General features: G+C 35.7%; 1 non-coding gene across 1 annotated transcript; it reads right to left on the bottom strand.

The window, feature by feature from the left end:
• Nucleotides 1-4,728: 4,728 nt before the first annotated feature.
• Nucleotides 4,729-4,802, bottom strand: TRNAI-UAU (transfer RNA isoleucine (anticodon UAU)). The gene has a single exon. It is a non-coding gene; the product is annotated as a tRNA-Ile (tRNA).
• Nucleotides 4,803-9,859: the final 5,057 nt, after the last annotated feature.

Genomic DNA, 9,859 nt, shown 5'->3' with positions numbered 1-9,859 from the left:
AATGAGAAATGACATGTTAAGCGTGGAAGATGATAGCGGGGTTATATTCATTAATGACAAAAGAAGAAATGTTGGGGACCTCATGCATTATGTGTACTCATGCATTTAGGGGGATACCCCCATTCAATCATGAGGGTACGGACGCATACATCCAATGGCAGGACAACGATCGTTATGTTTTGCATAGCGCTGCCATGACAGTTACTAGTTCTAACGGGTGTCCGGCCTAAGGAGCTCCTAGAGTATGCTCGCTCGACAAGGAAAGTGGCCCAATGGTGTGCGAACTGACTAGTGAGCCCATACTCACATGTATGGGCTGTGTGTAGAGTATATGGTACACGTTCAAATTACTCGTTAGGACAGTACCGTAGGAAAATAGATTGAAAGGATAGGTCCCGTCATTGCATTCGCATGTTCTTGCATTTAACCCGCAATAGAGAAGTCACTTACTGAGTATTTCTTTAAATACTCAAGCCATGTGCTAGTACATTTTTCAGGTTAAGGCAAGACATTCCTGTACGGCCGACGACGACATCGCAACTCGAGACCATGGCACATGGATAGGATAGTGGTATTTATTTTCTTAGACTTAGGCAAGAATAAGATGTTTTTAACTTAAATGCTTATTTATTTTATTTAGTCTTTTGTTGTGTCGTTTTAAAGATGTTTTCGAAACACGTAAGTCCATGGCTGTGTTTTAAGATAAAAGTTATGTTTTATGGCATGAAGTCTTCCTCATTCAATGTTTATGGTACGTATATAGTAGCGACCTTAAATTAAGTATAAAATTTTGGATCGTTACATATATGGTTAGGATATGGGTAGAAAAGGATAGGTTTGTGATAGATCGATAGAATGATAGTGTTGAGATACGTTCCTGTGATGATATGACTAAGGTACGTTCACGTAACGATATAACTGTGATAGGTATAAGAACGTTAAGGCTATGATAAGTTAGGGAATGATATGACCACAAAGTGTTTACGATATGACATGTTTATGATACGATATATTGTGATGTGATATGTTACGTTTAGATGGTTTTGTGTGACCATTAAGTTAATTATTGTATGAATGGTACGTTATGAAACGACATGTTAAAAGCATGGAGCATTATGTTATGTTTTCTAAATTGTATGTATACAGCATGTTATGAATGACATATATCACGATAAATGAAATGAAATGTAACCCCGTTAGGATTATGTATGATACGTAGAATGAAAAATTAGAAATGACATGTTAAGCATGAAAGATGATAGCGGGGTTATATTCATTAATGATAAAAGTAGAAATGTTGGGGACCTCATGCATTATGTGTTCTCATGCATTTAGGGGGATACCCCTATTCCATCACGAGGTTACAGTCGCGTACATCAAATGGCAAGACAACGATCATTATGTTTTGCATAGCGCTGTCGTGACGGTTACTAGTTCTAACAGGTGTCCTGCCTAAGGACCTTCTAGAGTATGCTCGCCCAACAAGGAAAGTGGCCTAGCAGTGTGTGAACTGACTGGTGAGCCCAAACTCGCACGTATGGGCTATGTGTAGAGTATATGGTACACATCCAAATTACCCGTTAGGACAGCACCGTAGGAAAATAGATTGAAAGGATAAGTCCCATCATCTCATTTGCATGTGATTGTTGCATTTAACCTCAATAGTGGGGTCACTTACTAAGTATTTCTTTAAATACTCAAGCCATGTGTACTACATTTTTCAGGTTAAGGCAAGACATTCCTGTATGGCTGATGACGACATCACAACTTGAGACCATGGCAGATGCATAGGATAGTATTTATTTTTTTTGACTTAGGCTAGAATAAGATTTTTTTAACTTAAACACTTATTTATTTTATTTAGTCTTTTGTTGTGTCATTTTAGAGATGTTTTCGAAACGCGTAAGTCCATGGCTGTGTTTTAAGATAAAGGATGTGTTTTATAGAATTTTAATGAAGTCTTCCGCATTCAATGTTTAGGATATGTGTACAATAGCGACTTTAAATTAAGTAGAAAATTTCGAGTCGTTACAAAAAGTCGTTTTATATAGAAAGAGAAGGAAGAGTCTTATAACATTTCCATTGAAGGTGTAATAACTTCTTTGTCGGAAATTGCGCACCTTTTCCGGCGAGAATAAATTCATAGCAGAATATCTCTTCATTTTTTGCACAAAAAATAAAATCTAACATAAAATCTAAAAAAAATAAAATTCCAATCCTTACACTTAAGATCACGTGATAGAATTAATGATACAAGGTCAGAGTGGGAAAGCTTTTCCTACCACCTAATTCAATCTTCATCTTTCCAAAATTTTATTTTATTTTCCCTTGGCAAGAACTTTCTCACCTTTTAACAAATAACAACTTAAACATACACGAATGAATAGAAGCTCGAAATTTATGTATATAATACAATATGATATAAATATATAATAGTTTAGTTTTGTATCTCAGCGATCAACGATGACATGTTATGTAACGATCCGAAATTTTCTACTTAATTTAAGGTCGCTACTGTATACGTACCCTAAACATTGAATGGAAGACTTCATTAAAATTTCCTAAAACGTAACCTTTATCTTAAAGAACAGCCATGGACTTACGTGTTTTGAAAACATCTTTAAAACGACACAACAAAAGACTAAATAAAATAAATAAGCGTTTAAGTTAAAAACATCCTATTCTAGCCTAAGTCTAAGAAAATAAATACCACTATCCGATGCATGTGCGTTTAGGGATTAACCTAGACTAAATAAAAGTAAATTGATCATATCTACCCTCAATTCCTAATTAGAGGCGTGGATTAACCTAGTCTGATTACTAACAATGAAAAAAAAAAAAAAAAAGAATAGGAGAACAGAGATAAAAGAAGATGAGCGTTTAGGGATTATAAGAGAGAGAGAGTCAAAGTTTGATGGAACTGCCATTTTGAGTCAGAATTTCGCTAGAGCTTCTCCACAAGAATTGCTTGGTGGTCTTGGAAGAACTATTCTTGTCTTTTCAATCACTCAATTCCGTCAAGAATCAAGGAAGAACGAAATGTATGATTTTTGGGTTCTTCATTTAAACTTTCCTTCAAATTCGAGAGCTTTCCTTGGAATTAAGTTTTGAATTTTTAGTATGGTTATATTGGAGGGATTTTGCATAAGTTTCATGAAGGAAGTTGGAGTTGATTCAGACCCGAAGGTGGCATTCTGATAAACATCTAGTGGCTGAAAATATTTGTCAATTTTTTGTTTTTAATGATTTTCGAACTCAATTATTTGTTGTTGTGATTGACCAAAAATTATACCTTTGTAACGATCAATTAAAAGTTTACGATTTTCGTGAAGAAACTAAGTTGATTTGAATTGTGGAGAGAAAGTTATAAAATTAAAGAAAATATATATATATAAAAAAAAGAATAAAAAACTGGTTTGGAAGTTTAGGAATTTTGACGAAGGAGTTGAATGCATAGGTTATTGTATGTGAGAGAAAGATTCCAGGAATTTTGGAGCTCCTAACATGCCTTGCTCGGGAAGACACATGTCATGCAAGTAAGTAACCACACGAACTTCAGGCAAATAGTACTTGTAGGTATCGCTAGGACGTGTTAGCACACAAACATTCCTTACCTTAGGTGGTTAGATAATGCATGTTAAAGACTAAAGGTTGTTTTTGGGTGAGTGTATACTTATGTATGTTAGAAAATTATCGTTATGCCCTAGGTTGAGATTTGTGAGAACCATGCTATTTTATGTATTATGCAATGCTAGAAAGAAAATATGCATGACTAGAATATGAGTTGAGAAATATGGATGAGTATGGTGGTATGCATGATGAAAAAAATTATAAAAAATTTGTGATGAGTGATGTTTTATATGTCAGAAAAGAGGATGGGTTAACGTTGTCTGTATTTCAGGTAATTAATGAATGTTATCTCTCCGACAGCTTGTTTTGCTTGTATGTGTGCATGATATAATATGTGTTAGCTTCAGGTGTTTGACTATTTGTTCTCCTAGTGAAGTGTGTTTATCTACAAAGAAGCACGGTGTTAAAGTTAGGTTGGCTAGACAATGACTTAGGCCAGGACACCTCTAGTAGACTGAGCACCTAAAGATCGTGAGTGACGGTCAGAGGGTCTAGACCCTGATTCTCCTAAACTAAGAAAGACTCGAGCCCGCGTTAAGTCATCTAGCCGCCTTAGGAACCCAAAGAACCTCCTCAGCTCCCGGGTATGACCAACTATGATAATGTGAGCTTCTGACTTAGGCAAGGACACCTCTAGTAGACTGAGCACCTAAAGATCGTGAGTGACGGTCAGAGGGTCTAGACCCTGATTCTCCTAAACTAAGAAAGACTGGAGTCCGCGTTAACTCATCTAGCCGCCTTAGGAACCCAAAGAACCTCCTCAGCTCCCGGGTATGACCAACTATGATAATGTGAGCTTCAGCTTTGTGGAATGGCCCGTGGTCTCCTGAACAGGGCCACTGTGTTGTAAACCTCTTCCATAGAGGGAGTATAGGTCCACGTCAGATAACCTACTAGCTAACTAGGACGCGGGGATCACATCCCTCAAGCTTAGGTGAATCTATGGTCACCCTACTCCATCACTCTCGCCACTAACGTCTCATGCTCATCTATAATGAGTACCGCGTACCTAAAACGGTGACTGTAACGACCCTAAATTACCACCCATAATCTGTTCGTTTACGCGATTGTTCGTTTAACCGGGTGACTAGGTTTGATTGGTTCTGGCGGGGCTCAAACCCGCAACCTTCGGCTCATAAGACCAACGCTCTAACCAACTGAGCTACAGAACCTTGGATGTTTTCCTTAAATAAATGTTTGAATGAAAATAATATTCCTCGAACTCTTTTTTTTCTCCAACTTTAATTGATAAGCAAATACATTGCATAACTCAAAAGGGTTTTTCTACCATCTTTTATAAAAGAATACCTATTCAAATAACCATTATGCATGACCTTCCTATAATATTGCGAATGTCGGCCTAGCAATATGCCTCCAGCAAGTATTGGTAGCACATCACAAAGAACTTTATCTTTATGTTTCCCCAAAGTAAAAGATATTAAACTTGAGAAACTACCTTTATTGTTCCACTATCATTGAGACATTGAAGCTTGTAAGGTTTAGGATGGTGTTGAGTTGGAATTTGCAACCTTTTGATCAACATGGTACTTAATACATTGGTGCAACTTTCACTATCAATAACAAGACTACAAGGAGTCCCCTTGACTAAACACCTTGTGTGAAATAGGTTGTCTCTTTGATCATCAACATTATTGTCCGTAACTTGAGTTTTAAGAAGTCTTCTCAACAAGTGTCAAATGACTCCCATCTTCCAATTCTTCATCATTCTCTTGGTTTTCTTCTTCAACTAGCTCATCCTAGTCACTTTCCTCCGTATCTGTGACAGCTTGTCCATTCTTGATGGTCATGACTCTCTTGTTAGGATCATCACCACTAATATGACCAATTTCTTGACATTTCCAAGATTTGATGTCTCTATTTCTTTCTCGAACCTCCTTGTATTCCTCAACTTTCTCTTTACCCTTTGAGGTCTCAACTTTGTTCTTTTTGTCAAGCTCATACTTTCCTCTAACCTTAAAATCTATCTTTTCAATATTTGCATCCTTTTTCCAAGTGTTGAAAGTTGTAGACTTAGGAATAACATACCTCTTTGAGTTCTTCTCCCAAGCTAGTTGCCCTTCGATTTTGACAGCAAGATGTAACAATTCTTGCATATCAAAGTATGCTTGCCTATCCACTTGGTGAGCAAGTTGTGTGTTTAACCCACCAAGGAATCTGGCCATTATATCATCGTTGTCTTCATCAATGCATGCTCTATTCATAAAGACCTCCATCTCTTTGTAATATTCTTCAACACTCTTGGATCCCTATTGCATTGAATACAGTTTTTCCTTGAGTACTCGAGAATAATGCTTAGGAATGTACATTTTTCTCATTAATAACTTCAATTCCTCCCACATTTCAATTGGTTCTTCATAATTTCTCCTCGACTCTGATATCAAAGATGTCCAACATAATTACGTAATCACAAAATTCAGTCATAGAAAGCTTCAACTTTATTTCTTCACTGAAATTGTTGCAATAAAAAACATACTCAATTTTACTCTCATATTGCAAATACTCTTCTAGATCAGATCTCCCATAGAAAGTTGGAAGCTTTACTCCCTTGACTCCTTCTTCTCCTCTCTTATATTGGTACTCTCTCTCTTCTTTTTTGTGCTAAAATTTCTCTACCCCTTGTTCTACCTCTTCCTCTCCCTCGACCCACATCTCCTCCTTCCCGTAAGACTATGTCCCACTAAAAGGGTGAAAGAACAATATCAACACAATGGTTCCAAATTTAGATGATTTAGAAAAAATGTCAATTAGAGTTTATTTGATATTCAAATAAACATGCAAATTGTCTAATGACAAGGATTTATAACCACAATATTAAGAACAATATGATTGGAATTCTTTTTTTTTTTTTTTTTTTTTTAAGATCTAAATATGATCTACAGTAATAAAATGAGAATAAAGTGAGAAGATTACAAAGAAGGGTTGAACTCGCAGCAACAGAATAAATGGACAGATTTAAAGAAAAAAAAACAATAGCATAAACTAAAAATAAAATGAATTCTAGAGTAGGTCACTAAGATGCAACCTAGGCTATGATATCAAATTGATAAGGCAACCCTAATCCCAACAATTCAGGTTTTTGTGGGAGCAAAAACGGTTGAATCAATAAAATTAACACCTCCTTGTACAAAATTCAGATAAACCAAGATATAAGGCTAGAATTAGATTACTTCTTAAGATCAAAGATCTAGAGCTCAGATGCAATCTACCACAAGAATTGCATGAAACTTAGAAATGACAAAGATGATGCTCGAATTTTGAAAGGTGAAAGTCTCAATCTGAGATCTCAAATTCATTCATTCACAATCTCTTTTTTATGTAATAATTTGTAATTTTTCAAATGTCCACTAAAGAAGTTAGCGACCAAAAATTTAATCCCCATCCCTTAAATCTCCAAAAAAAGAAGTCAATTTGACCAATGACTTCCACCCTTTTGCTCATACAATAATTATGAAATTAAAAATAATAAATAAAGTTTTCTAACAACTTATCAATCAAGTGCAAGCAACTTCATCCCTTGCTTCAGCCATGCTAATATTCACTTCTGAAGCTTCAAATGATCATTCCTCAATCAAATCAGCTTGTAACACATGAAATAATGGTTGAATCAAGCCTATCCAATTTTGTAGATGAAGAATGAATGCTTGTTGAATCATCTTGGCCTTGGATCGTGTAATAGGTCCAGTTGAAACATTTGGAACATCGTGATCCTTATCAAACTCATTGTACAGAATACCCCCACTTACATGTCTCTACATGAACGATTTGGATCAAATCATTTGTAATGATTATAAAGTGGGTCGTGATAATTTACTTAGTCTAAATAAAGTCTCACTTTGTGTAGAACTCTGTACTTTATAATAGGACTTTAACTTTTAGAAGTCAGTTAGAGTAGACTCCTTATTTATCATTTCTTTTGTTTTGTTATATATGACTATTTAATAGCGTGGTATTTTTCCCATTCAATAATAGAGCATTTTTCCTTCAAAAACTTACTTTTCTCTACTATTATTTCTTTAATTTCATCATTTGGTATTAGATCCATAGTAAGGGATCGGATTAAAATTTGAAGTAGCAATCTTCAAGATGTCTACATAAAGCTCTTTTGTGCAACCAGTCATCCCAAAGTTTAAGGGGCATTATGATCACTTGACAATGCTCATGGAAAACTTTTCGCGATCAAAGGAGTATTGGGATTTAGTAGAAAATGAAATTTCTGCAGTAGCAGGAGGATCTACATATGCACAACAGAAGAGCATTGATGATCAGAAGCTGAAAGATTTGAAGGCCAAGTATTATCTTTTCCAAGCATTAGATCGTTCAATTATAGAAACGATTCTAAACAATGATACAACGAAGGACATATGGGACTCTATGAAGAAAGAAATATCAAGGAACAACTAGGGTCAAGCTTGCACAACTGCAAACACTCAGAATCGAATTTGAAATTCTTCAAATGAAGATAGGAGAATTTTTAAATGAATATTTTGCTCGAACACTTGCAATAACAAATAAAACGAAAGAAAATGGTGAAAGAAAAGGAGACGTGGCTGTTTGGGAAAAGATTTTGAGATCTATGACTTCCAAACTTGATTATGTGGTTTATTCCATTGAGCAATCTAAAGATATAGATACTTTAACCATTGATGAATTGCAAAGCAGCCTACTTGTTCATGAACAACGCATGCGTTCTCACATCAATGAGGAACATGCCTTGAAAGTGACAAATGGAGATCAGTCAGGAGGAAGGGGTCGAGGTCGTGGAAGTTTCAAAGGAAGGGGACGTGGAAGAGGTAGGCAAAACTTCGAGAAAGCCATAGTAGGATGCTACAATTGTCCCAAATTTGGGCATTTTCAATGATAATGTGTAAGTAAGAATGAAGTGACAAACTATACAAAGACAAAAAAAAAAGAGATTTTACTGATGGCTTGCACAGGTGCAAAAAAGGAGGAAGATGGCTAATAAGATTGTTGGTATATTGATTCTGGCTGCAGCAATCATATGGGTGGAGTAAAGCAATATTTTTCAGATTTAAATGAAAAATTCAGAGATTCAGTAAAACTCAGCAACAACACAAGCTTGGTTGTACTAGGAAAGGGCAACATAAGGCTGCAAGTGAATGGAACAATGCATATTATTACAGAAGTGTTCTATGTTATAGAATTGACAAACAACTTGTTGAGCATTAGACAATTGCAAAAACGGGGACTTGCTGTTACGTTTAAATATGGAAGGTGCAAGGCGTTCCATCATGAGAAGGGTTTAATCATAAATACAAAGATGTCTGAGAATCGAATGTTCATGCTTCAAGCAACATTTCAACCTCTACCGTCAGTGTGCTTCAACTCAATCACTAAGGACAAAGTGCAGCTTTGGCATTGTAGATATAGGCACCTAATAACTCTCTAAAAGTAGAGTCATATCTAGTCTTTTTGTAGTTAATATTGCACTTTTATTCACCATTTTCTCATTTATTACCTATTGATTCTAGTTAGTGAGCATGAAATCGTTTATTGCGGTCCAACATAAAAAAAAATATGATTTGACATAAATCGATCTTAATTCTACTTTTAATTGAGTTATGTGGTAAAGTTTCAGACATTTATGCTGAACCATGAGGGAGTAGCAAATTTGGAAACAAACGGGGGATGACATGGAAATTTTAAATTCACATCCGCCATCCAAGTGGGTCATTGACTACCCAATGAGGAACATCCTATGTGGACAACTTATTCATTTTCAACCTGAAGGGGAACTCATGCTCAATATAAAAGGAAAAAGAAGACCAAGAGGAGGGTGACACACTTTGGGAGAAAAAAAATTGGATTATACAGCAGTACCTCTGCTGCTGTGAACTGCTGTGAAACCAGAGAAGTAAAAGAAAAACCCTAATCCAGCAACAGTTGATAGCAGAAGGAAGAGAAGACCAAGAAGGATAGATTAGGACAATGAGGTGGACGTGAGAGCTCAAGAGAAGGGAACTTCCATTGAAGAACGGCAACAAAGCTGGATAAGTCTCTATTTCCTTACTCTCTTTTCTTATTCTATCAATTTTATATGATTAAGATGTGGGTTCCTTTGTTTAATTATTTTTGTATGGAGAGCTAAACTGTATAGGGGAGGCGAGATAATTTTATATAGTTTAAGTATGTTGACGGTATGATTTTAGTTTATTAAAGAGTTGTTAATGATTTACATGTGTGTTTAATT

Source organism: Cucurbita pepo, chromosome 18 (assembly GCF_057944985.1).
Source record: "Cucurbita pepo subsp. pepo isolate OVF chromosome 18, ASM5794498v1, whole genome shotgun sequence".
NCBI lineage: Eukaryota > Viridiplantae > Streptophyta > Magnoliopsida > Cucurbitales > Cucurbitaceae > Cucurbita > Cucurbita pepo.
The sequence above is the reverse complement of the archived record's forward strand: the minus strand, read 5'-3'. Positions and strand labels throughout refer to the sequence as shown.